The 12,756-nt window shown below is 36.7% G+C and overlaps 1 protein-coding gene and 1 pseudogene across 4 annotated transcripts in view; one reads left to right on the top strand and one right to left on the bottom strand.

Annotated features, from left to right (window-relative positions):
* LOC106078545 (uncharacterized) overlaps nucleotides 1-12,756 on the bottom strand; it is a 171,731-nt gene that overhangs the window by 144,476 nt on the left and 14,499 nt on the right. The gene's annotated exons all lie outside the window — the stretch shown is intronic.
* Nucleotides 2,464-12,543, top strand: LOC106078543 (perivitellin-2 67 kDa subunit-like; annotated as a pseudogene).

The following is a 12,756-nucleotide window of genomic DNA, read 5'->3' as shown; positions in this document are numbered from 1 at the left end:
GAATCTAATTGTTTTGTAAAGGGTCAGGCTCTATCTCTTATTCAAAGCCTCAAAAAAGAAAGAAAAAAAAAAAAAAAAACATTTCCGTAAAAAAAAACTTCTTTAGTGTTGTATGGGAGCAATATCGCTGTATAATGCAGTTCACGAGATCATATGAAAAGAACTTATTAATTGTTGTTTTAAATTATGTGCAACTTATTTGCATAATAAAAAGATTTTTCTTTTTTTTTTTTAAAAGTTAACATTTTTTAAATAAATGTTGTATTTAATATGACAGAACTTAAATAACTTAGCAATAAAATTGTAAAACAATATATTTTTTTAACGAAAATCTAAAACCATTTGCATAAATGTGTTTAAAAAATGGTAAAATGTTATCTCCTTTGCTAAATGGCATACAGTGTTTGTTACTATTAATAGTGAATAGTTGAAAAAATGGTGTATTTTTATGAACAAACTGCTTGCATGATTGATTTTAAAAATTAGATTTTTCGCTTTCAGAAAAGAAAAAAAGTAGCCGTTGCATCAGAAATTTGAATGATCTAAGATATCATGATGTCCGATTTTCATTTTCTCTTCTAGTTTCTGAGATCTAAACGCAACGGGCGTAGCTAGCAATGTGCGGGGGGTGCGGTCCGCACGGGACATTAAGTGGTGGGGGGGCATCAAACTGAGGACAAACTTTCTCAGTAAAATTGCACATTGTAATGACATAAAAAAAACATTTAATTCTTTTGGTTATTTGTAATTTGTTATGTCCAATATTCTTTTTTAAATTAAATAAATGTAAGCTGTGGACCTGCTTGAATCAAATGCTTTCAGATTTATATAAATCTCTGAATGCAACATACTTTTTCTTAAAGCCTTACATGATGTCACTTTATTGTTTAATGCAATGCACATGACAAGTTTATAATGGTGTATTTCTCAATTACAATGGTCCAATCTCTTTTGTGGACCAGTGGGGGAAGGGGGTATCTAGGAGAAGATTTTCCAACCGCTCAGCAAACACAAGCCTGCTAGAGTCGGGATTCGTACTCAAGCTTCCTTATAAGGTGGCCAAGATACACATTAAAATATTTGGAGGGAACTTGAAGTTTGTTTGTGACTAAGCAACTTTTTTTTTTTTTTGGATGGCATCATGAGGAACTGCCGCACAGGGCATCAACTACCCTAGCTACGCCACTGTCAAAACGGGACGGACTGACAGACAGGCCACAAAAAACTAATTACGTCTTTTCCCCTTTCGGGGAACGCTAAAAAAGATATTTGTAGTAAATCTAAGGCAAGCACTCAACGAAAGGAAGGAGGTAATACTAGACTATGTATTTAGTTATAGCTATAAACAAACAGATGGATATGGACTTCAGCTATCAAGTCACAGGGAGTAATGTCTAAGTTCTACTGAACACCAGAACAAACCACGGACAGACTATCCAGTGTCGCTCCAGGTCCTACAAGGAGCTCACTAATATCATGCAGGACGGCATTAAAGACCCAGACAGTTTAGACTCCAATAACCTTCAGCCGGATCTACAACAGTCTTTCCTGTAGAATCAACTTGTCTTCTCGTACTCGTGTTAAACGGTGCTCTGATGAGCACCATCAGTGTCGGCGTGGGAGTGGAGCTACAACAATATTATTGGATATTTTCCTAAATCTTCAATAATATATTTAAACTACGCCATTGCGCGTAATGTTAATATGTGTTAATAATATTTTTAAATGAAAAATAATTCTGTTAACTGTTGATAGTCGATAGGACACTCAAAAAGTATATTTTTAATAACATTACTAGACGAATATAGTTAACAGAGTTTAATGCACTCATTAACATGCATGACTAGGTTGACACATGAAATGCGTAGGACGTAATTAATTCCTTTAGAAAGTTTATGTTAACTCTGTCTGTCTGGTAAAAAGTTAGTACATGTGTACCTTATACCTTATTTCTCCGACACCAAATCTCGGATCAAGCAGAAATTTCGCGCAATTATTTCTTTTATCTGACAGCAATAAAATGGAAAAAAAAAACACTCAATTAACTATTGGTAATTAATTTTTTTTTGTTTAGTATCTCGAATAAGGAAAAGAAATTGTACTTGACTGAACTGGTGGTGTAAACTGAATTAGTCCTCTTTATATGTCGCCGTTCTAAATTGAAACAAACAATATATAACAATACAATCTTCGTTAGTCATAAATACCTCGCTAACAGAGTGGTTAGCATGTCGGCCCGAGGAGGCGTGAGTCTCAAGTTCGAATTCAGGTCATTGCGTTTTTTTTTTTAACTATTTTTACTATTTTTATTATTATTATTTATTGTGTTTGTAAATGCTTTAAAAAAAAAAACCTTGAGATAATTACCCGTTGTTACGTTCACATCGTAGTGTAAATGTGGAATGGTGCGAATGCATGTTGAAAGGAAAGAACCAAAATGGAGGAATGGAAACTAAATAGTGTTTACAGAGTTCATGAAGATGAAATTATTTATAAACTATGACGTTGACGTTTCATGTTGATGTTTTGTTAAAAGAGTCTCTTCATAGAACAAGACCTAACAAGTGGCGCACCAAATCTGAGCGCATGCTTTCGGGAAAGGTAACACTGGCTCCAGCGATGTTGTCACGCTACAAGCTTAAAGTGTTTTTAGTGTTTTCCATTTAATGGACCTCATTCACCTTTCGTAAACAAACAACATTTAGCCACGTGATAATATTGATAAAACAATGAAAATTACGTATCACGTGACAGCCTTTAAGGATTGCGTAATTTGTATAGAAGATATAGAGAATCACGTGGCAAAATGTTGTTTGTTTACGATTGGGGAATGAGTTCCATTGCGCTGTCTTGAATTGACAATCTCTATTTTTGAAGGTAGACTTGCGTCCTTTATTTCAGTAAATACAGGGGCCCAAAACCCAAGGTAGGTGAAAAAATGAAGACTGTATAGAAACTGTTTTCATCTGTACTAGTGAATTTCTTTACAGATTGTAAATAATTTTTGGAAATTAATCCATTACCATCCTGACGACCTCTCATCTGGCGCTGCAGTGTGTTTTAACAAAGCGCATTAAGGCTAGTTCCGATTATTTTGGTGAGGACTTACTAGCTGTATGCTGAAGTTAAGAAAAGTTGTGCAAACTGTCCAGTATACCAAAAAATGATACTGAATTGATTTCAGCTTCGGCCAACCGAATTCTTTACAAACTCAGAGAATGGTTCGTGCAGACAATGAATTGAGACGATGTCAATGAAAGACTAAAAAATGTGTACCCCGTCATTATCCTTGGCAAAGTGACCTTAACATTAGGGAACATTGATTCAGTTGTGAGAAGTCTTGTGTGCTGTCAAAATAATCGAGAAATATTTGCTTCCTAGGTACACAATATGGCAATGCACGTCTTCGGTCAGGAGCTAGCTTGGTTCAGAGTAGATGGTCTTTCAGGAGTCCATTGTACTTGGATAGTAATTTTACAAACTTCTAGAATTTGTCTTTGCAATTCTTCATCAAGTTGTTCGCGATGCTCATCTAGTGCCATTAAGTGCCAGATTCTGGCTTAGGAGAAGAGGAATGATATCCAAGATTCTTTTCAGGTAGAGCATTATCAGATTTTTACCTTTTGGACCGTTTTATTCCTACCGCCAACCATTTCAACCTGAGATGACAAGAAGCAGTGAATTATTTTCCTAATGATTGAAAAGAATCATAGTAAAATGGAAAATAAAAACAACAATTATCTAGATCTAGATGTGGGGCTATAGTTATGAGCCTAGGAAATCTTTTCACCAAAATAATGTAGGTGTGTTTGTTAATTAGATTTGCAAATGTTTAGTACAAAAAACGTATATCACTGACAACAGTGATGCCAAACTTAAAGTTAAACGTAAGCTACGTGTTTGGATTTCTGAGATGCGCAGAATAATAATTGTATCTTTTAAGTGCTATAGATCATCATCATCATCATCATTATCTGTCCCTTAACTTTCACTGTAGGGGTACTGTGACATTTTGCGTAACAAATTCATCCAACACCAGCTGTTCTTAGCATATCAAGAGAGAGGCTGGTCAATTCTCTTACATTGTCCAACCAGCTTTTCTTTGGACGACGCTTTTTTTGTGCTCCCGCCACTGTACCTTGAAGGATGACTTTAGACATCGAGTCATGGATTATGAAAAGAGGCACTTTTAGGTGAATGCACCAATCATGACGACATTTATACAAAGCTTGAAATTAGATATAGATAAAAGGACAGTTGATGCTAGGCTTTCATAGAAGAAGAATCGTGTATTATACTTATAGCAAGTGAGACTAGACTGCTCCCGTTCAATATTAAACAGTTATATTCAAATTATTTATACACACACCTGTTGATTTACTTTATTGTGAAGTGTCTTGATCTGAACGTCTGTGGCCACGAACTCACAATTAATACTGCGAGTACAGAAACACGCAACCTATCATCTGATCAGTACAAATTATACTAACCCAAATTAGACATCTATCTCTTTATTGGCCACCCCGCTTGAACAGTCAGTCAACTTGTCGTATCACAGTGAAGGATCAACTCGAAGTCAACAGACTACTTCAAGTCAACGGCCAGAGTTCGATTTAACAGGTAGCCCGAACCTGCAAATGTTACGCTAATTTGAAAGCCGAAAGGGCTAATTGATAGTGTGAAGCACACAACGCCTAACAAAATTCTTTAGACATTATACATTTTAGTCTTCTGTCCTGAAGCTTCTCTAAATTTAGTGATTTTATTAAAGTTTTCACAAGATCGGACTTCACACACATCTTAGAGAGCATGGCAAATGAGATTGTGCTCATTATGATGGAAGAACTATTGATAAATGTATTCTATATTCTTTAAAGTAAAGTTCTCCTTTCATATCTTGTGATCTATAGGGCAGATGATGTAAAGGTCATCTGTTTCTACAGCCCACGTTTTTAACTAGGGTGTCATGTGGCCAGCACAAGACAAACCACCTTTACTTTTCCCCAACTAATGTCAGGTACCCATAAAAGCTGGGTGGGCTCAGTGGCGCCCTAAAAAATCCCGAATGTTAAAATCCCAGTCTACACCATGATTCGAACCAAGGACTCCGGAAGTCAAGCGCTATACCAATCAGCCACCAAGCCTTCCTATATTCTTTAAACTATATTGAAACATATAAAAGTTTGGTATAAGTGCATGATGCAAACATAACCAAAAAAAAGTGGGTAAAAAATACACATTACTAGTAAAAAGGAATTAAAAAAAAAACAACTTCATTTTTAATTATGGTAATGAAACAAAAGCTTGAAAGTCGCAAAAACCATTAGTGATGTTTTAGACATTACAAGACCAAAAATAAAAGTCTGAATGATAAAAATGACGTGACTAGTTAAGCCTTTCAGTCATCATTAACTAAAGTGATTAATGGTGCATTACTAGTCCTCATGTGTTCTTGATGACACCTTAATTACCTGATATTAATCTACACGAAATAGATATGTGTAATTATGCTTATAAAAAACTAGTATTGCTATTTAAGTATTATTGCTGAGTAAACAAAGACAAAGGTAAATTGAGGCCACTGTCAGCAGGACCAAATCTGATTTTTAAAAATGTCATTTTAATAGGTCATGTTTTAAGGGGACGCCCCAGGCAACTATGATTAAGTCAACGACAATCTCTCTCGTCACACAGATGTCAACATCCCATAATTTTTGTATCGGACTATTTGTTCAAACAAAACAACGCAAATACCAACTTTCCAGTTGACGTGAGATTTCTATCAATGACAACATCCGGTTCCGTGACATGTTACCTTATTACCTAGCAGGATACAGACGTAGCTCCTCCTCTTTATTACCTAAGTTTAGGTTTAAATACCTTAGCTCTGTACGTTTTTAAGTTCATTTTCTGAACTGCGAGGTGACAGGTGAGTGTTCTGTGTAAAACTGAGTCATATTCGTTACTTCATAGCATATTTTTATAGTTTCTGCATACATAAACACTTTTTTTTCAAGAGAAATATAGACGTATTAATTTGTTGTTTTGTTAATTTAAAACTATAGACCTACAGTCTTGTTAGTCGTGAAGTTAGGACAGTACAACTAAGTAATAACAAATGTGTATGTGTAGACATAATTTAAATTTATAAACGAAGCCAGACAGACATATATATATATATATATATATATATATATATATATATATATATATATATATATATATATATATAATATAGGTAGATAGATAGATAGATAGATAGATAGATAGATAGATAGATAGATAGATAGATAGATAGATAGATAGATAGATAGATAGATAGATAGATAGATAGATAGATAGATAGATAGATAGATGGATGGATGGATGGATGGATGGATGGATGGATGGATGGATAGATGGATGGATGGATGGATGGATGGATGGAAAGATAGATAGATAGATAGATAGATAGATAGATAGATAGATAGATAGATAGATAGATAGATAGATAGATAGATAGATAGATAGATAGATAGATAGATAGATAGATAGATAGAATGACTTGCCTACTCAAAAACAAAAAAATGCTTGTTATTTTGCTACTTTAATTACAGACTGCTGAAGGAATAGTAGGAGCCATGTCCACATCTACAGCGTTGGTGTTTCTTGTGTTAGTCCAAACATTCTGGACACCATCAGCTGCAGTAACGTTATGTTCCAACCCTCCGCCTGGGATACAAAAGATGTTCAGGGGCGTAGACATCATCAAGTTGGATCTGATACCGCTTAATATCGGGAGCAATGGCTTTAAAGGACCTGTCCTAAACTTTACCTGCGAGGAACAGAAAACATGGACGACCTCAGGTGACGTAAAGTACCAGCTACCTGACCAGGTACATTTAGTTCGGTTGTTATTATTGTTGTACGCGGGTCAGTGTGACACTATTTAATCATTCTATTAGGAGAGCGATTCTCCACTTTTGTTTGTGACAGTCCCCTCCAGACGAAAAGGGGGAATTCAGGCGCGTGGGTCTGATATTGGGCTGTACTCTCCTCTAGTGAGGTGCAAAGGGTGTGGACCCCTTTCCGACTCCAAACGATTCCTCGCATTCTGAGCTGCAGAAATGTATCCTAGAAGTTCCTATGTATACAAAGCATGCATCCTTATAGAAAAAAAGGTGCATGTCATTAAGGAAGGGGGCGGGAAGGATTTTGAAGTGTTGTGGACATGTGAAACTCTTGCTGACTACGTGTCTATCTACGTATGCCATTCAATGTTTATGTTATGCATGTTTCTGTTGTTCCTTCAGAGTTGGAGATAATTTACTTCCTAGTCCGAACCTCCCACAGTGCTTAAATAAATAAAAGATAGCTTTTATATAGCGCTACTTTCATGCTTATAACATGCTCAGAGCGCTATGATCCAATCTCATTTGTGGACCCGTGGAGGGGGGGGGGGAGGGGGTACCTAGGAGGAGGTTTGCATTGCTGTCTTCAGCCACTCAGTAAATAATAATAAATTATAGCTTTTATATAGCGCTACTTTCATGCTTATAGCATGCTCAGAGCGCTATGGTCCAATCTCATTTGTGGACCAATGGTAAACACAACTCTGCTCGAGTCAGGAGTCGAACCTCGAGCCCCGTTCATGGGTAGGCTAGACAAGCCTTGTTCAAGCGTACTTAGCCTCTCGACCACGCTTAAACAAAAGTTTGTTTCCGTAGCACAGAGTATATTGATCAGCGGTTCTCAACCTTTTATGCTCGGCGTCCCCTTTTTACAATCCCCCACTCTGCCGCCCCCCCCCCCCGCATACACACACAGCAATAGAAGAGTAGACAAAAACAATCCATTTTTTCAATGGTCTTTGGCGACCCCTGGCAAATCGTCAATCGACCCCCAAGGGGGTCGCGACCCACAGGCTGAGAACCCCTGATATAGATGAATTGTGCTAAAGAATGTGCAACTTGCAGGTTACTCTAACATAGTTAACATGTTTAAGATATTGGCACCATACGGAAATTATTAAAACACATTTAGTATTTACTAACAAAATGTACAATATATATAAATCTAAATACATGATCTCAGTATCATGTATAATAGCAAGAGCCACAGACTCGGGAGACCACTTTCATACAAAACATACAAAAATGTAATTATGTCCCTTACCCTAGCAGAAGTTAACTTAACCTTCAGTTCTTAATCAAGATAAATTGTGTCAATGCCATTTATAAAATTTACCCTAAAATATGAAAAGTATGTATATTGTATAGGCAATCCATAAGCTATTCATAATTTAATTTTCTGTTACTGAAAGCTATTGCAATTACTTCCGCTTGAAAGGACAATTGCATAATTCCATGATATTCTATTTTCCGCCTTTTACCTAAGGAGTAGTTAAGTGCCCTTTTCACCGAAGAAAAAAAACCTTGATATTGTTAATCTCTCTCTTCGTCTGATGTAACATAAGAGCATTTGGAAATCCGACAATTCAAATGTTTAAAAGCTTTTGATTTTAAGTGTAAAATTACTTAAGAACTCTATTTTAATTCTCATTATCGATAATAGATTAATCAGGGTTTTTTTTTCAAGTTAAAAACGGCAACAATTGATTATCTGAAATCTCGCTTCTGACATATTATGTACTTAGTTTTCTTACCGAAAGTTCTAAAAGGCTAATTTTGTATAATTGTTTGTTTATTTTTTGTTAGGTTTAGAAAAAAAAACGAAAAACCAAAAACCAAATGATTTAAAATTGTAATACTTTAGAAAATCAAAATAAGACCTTGGTTTGAATATTCTTTGTCCATGGGTGGGCCGCCTATGAGTTTCTTGTGATAGCAGAACCTCTCTTTGTAATATTGTTTTCTACTCATTCTTGATCACAGACATTTTCCGCGAAAAAAATATTAAAAATGTAAAATAGCAACAGCCAAAAAAATTAGTCAAGCAGAATACATCAGTGGCGTAGCTATGGTGGGGGGTTGGGGGGGGGGGAGAATCTGAAAATCCCAAATGAGTGTTCGATATTTTGTTTACATTAAATATTACTCCATATCTCATGTCATGATCTCAAATGTCAAAATGCAGTAAAGCAACCCCCCCCCATGGCCCCCAAATGATGTCAAATTCCTAGGCCACTAAAAGACACGTTTCTGTGGTGAGAGAGGCGTGCTACGTAAACGTTTATTTGTATACTTATTGACTTAGAGGTTAACTTGACATTCAGAAAGTAATATAAGTATTTTATTTTAGAAGTTTCAGGCATTCGTTCAGGATTTAAGATTATTAAGTCCGAGAGTAGGACAGGTTCTAGCGTAACACTCGTAGGACATCATTTGCTGATTTAGAAGTAACGTCTGTAATTTGTAAGATAAGATATCCCAAACCTGCAGCTGAAGAGGATGAGAGCGGGTAGGTTTTTAACTTCGGACTTTTGTCGCGACAGTTCAAGCACAGACCTTCTTTTTGCACTATTGTTCGAGGACAAACAAATGTCTTTCGCCCTACGACCTGCTTTTTTTGTTGTTGTTAACAATTCCTCTTTTTAGCTTGCAAACTCTTCTTGGAAACTTGGTGGAACCTTATCTATGGACGGCTGTTTCAAAGACGGTTCAAATTTGGGTATTGCTACACTAAGACTGAAATGTTTCACTATATTCAGTAAAGAGTTCAATAAATAAATAAAAAGACGCACATAAACATTTTATGTGGAAATTATTAACTGGAATGTTAATAGAAGAATCTGATCTCACTGCAAAGACTCCTTGCAATAATGAAGCATTTCCAATATATAGATATGATGAGCAATTACAGACCATCTTCAGGAGGAATGGATTAAAACAAAACGTGTTATAATTCTAGTTATGTCTATATGTATATAACTATTACACATCATACTGATATCACGCATTTAGAAATACATATATTGTAAATTTTTTTTTAGTAAAACGGAAAATTTTACCTCTCTCACCCCCCCCCCACCTCCTATGTGCACATTAATAGTTTTTCTCCTTTTGTTCTTGTTGAAATGATATAATACAATTTGTTCTTTGTAATGGTTCATTAGTATACCTTCTTTCTTTTTAAACGAATCTTTAGGTCTGGCATTTGACGTCTCTTCCAGGGGGATGGTTGTCTGCGAATGCCAATCTCTACAAGTCCTATGAAGAGGTGCGCACATCCATGACAAGAGACGTCGGTGGTGAAGGCTCCATTTGGAAGTTTGCCTTCTCCGCGAGTGCGTCTTTCAAAGAGATGCAGAACACTATCACTAATACGCTTTCGAGTCTGCAACAAGAGCTGATTTAGTACCAAAGTGGGTCTTAGGTTTTGACAGATACGTTCAGATGTTTATTGATACACAGCTCACCGGAACATTTGACAGCAACCCAACTGCGTACAACGAATTCATTGAAACGTTCGGAACTCATTACTTCAATACAGCAAACTTCGGCGGCTACATTCGGGTTGTCATGGAGACGAAAACCGATTACTTTTACTCCAGATCTGACAACGAGGTCAAAGCCAATGCCAAAGCGTCTTTCTTAAACGTCATATCCGCTAATGGCGGTTACGTGAATGACAGAACGAACGTGGATGAGAGCTTCAAAAGTTCAACAACTCAGACAGTCAGGTACTATGGTGGCAATACAAACCTCTTGACCCAAAATGGAATCTCCGAATGGCAGCCTACTGTGAGCAAAGACCCCTGGCTCTTTTCTGGAGAGCTGAAGCCTTTAAGTGGTTTAATCTCAGACAGCAACAAGAGAAGCTCCATGGAGAAAGCTGTGGAGAACTACGTCCTGAGGTACTATCTGGATGAGTTGGAAAGGTTAATGGCTTCTGCAAGAAAGGTCTCCAGCGATACCATTCTGAACAGCCTTCAAACCAGACTTACAGCATTGAAGGCTTTGCCTGTCCTCGCGATGGTAGATGTTGAGTTGCTTGGTAAAGAAATCGAGAGTCACATTTTAGTTCCGACCTGGTTTAGGACAGCGACGAAGCTTTGCTATAATTGGTGGGCAGATGGAGATGGCGGACAATGTGGAGGAGGAGCTCAAAACTTACTCTGCGCCACGCCCAACAGTATGACTCCAGTTTACAGAGACGACACCGATGGCAGAGGCGGCGGATGTAGAATGCAGTGGGGGATACACTCAACTGGATACCCATCCTGGTTCAACGACGTCCGAGTCTGTTATCGTTGGTACGCCGACGGCGACGGTGGACAGTGCGGAGGTGGGGCAGCACAGTTGCTCTGCGCCGGCATCAACCAGTTCTCGCCGAATTACCGCGACGATTCCGACGGCCGTGGGGGAGGCTGCAGAATGTCCTGGAAGATTGAAGTACCGTCGACGGCGCCGCTGTGGATGAGGACAACCAAGATGTGCTTCTCCTGGTATCCAGACGGTGACGCAGGCCAGTGTGGGGAAGTATCGTCCAGAGATCTCTGCGCTACGGCCAATGAGTGGACTGAATATTACCGTGACGACACAGACGGCCGCGGAGGAGGCTGCAGAATGAGCTGGGGTTTGAAAACCATATTTTAATTTGAGTTCTTAAAAAAGTGCTCTTCAAATGTGAAAAAATAAATGTAATCTTTAATAGTAAAAAGCTGTAAACATATCTAGACTTTTAAAATACTGTTTCGATGTAATAAATACCAGCAGGGCTGATAAGCTATGCAATGTTTTCTAAAATCTCATGTATACAACACGATGTAAGGTATATGTCTGTTGTCAATATAGATAAACTTTAAGTTTCACAGGAATATTTCTTTGACAACAGCACTGGCAACGCCCTACATTAATGACAGACAGACAGACAGACAGACAGATAGATAGATAGATAGATAGATAGATAGATAGATAGATAGATAGATAGATAGATAGATAGATAGATAGATAGATAGATGATAGATAGATAGATAGATAGATAGATAGATAGATAGATAGATAGATAGATAGATAGATAGATAGATAGATAGATAGATTGCAAATTAATTATAGTCTTTCACCATTTTGTATGCATCATTTCCTTCTGTTTTAACTATATTTTCACCATATCACTGAACTTATGTATATTCTCTTTCTGTATTTTATTGCTTAAAAAAATTTCTTTTCAATTCTAAATATCATTACGTAAACATGGAGAAAATGTATATGATATTGAAAATCCCATATAAACATAATTTGCACACCAATACAAATACATATCTTATCTCTCTTGACATGTTTGGATTGAAACGTTTTATTTTGTTCTGCCATTTTGTTGATGATTATTTGGTCGTTCATTATTAGACATTTACCTGCACTAATGTACAGTTAATGGCATTTATTGAAATGTGAAAGCTGTCCTATCAAGTCATACCTGTTTTAGAGACAGTATATAAATCTAACAATTCAACTGTTTTTTCATTCATATGAAATCCTTGCTTTGTGCTGACCGTCCGTTATTTGAGATTGGGAATTCAAAAAGTAAAAGCGCTTTTTAGTAATCTGATTTTAGCAGCGTCTTTAGGATGCTCAAAATATAATATAAAATTTACAAACTTTTTTATATATCTTTTATACAAATACATGTACACCACTTTTGAAACAAGATTGAGTAGTCAAAAGTTTTATTATTTGAGGTTTCCTCTGCGTAAACATCGATGACATGAAGTCAAATAAAATGACTAAGCTTTTAATACACAAAAGTAAATCACCCCTTTCAGGCATTGCAATTTATAGGGAAGACGATATAAAGGTTATCCATATAGCCGATTGT

The sequence above is a fragment of the Biomphalaria glabrata genome, chromosome 8 (assembly GCF_947242115.1).
Source record: "Biomphalaria glabrata chromosome 8, xgBioGlab47.1, whole genome shotgun sequence".
Classification (NCBI taxonomy): domain Eukaryota; kingdom Metazoa; phylum Mollusca; class Gastropoda; family Planorbidae; genus Biomphalaria; species Biomphalaria glabrata.
This window is presented reverse-complemented; position numbering and strand designations above follow the sequence as displayed.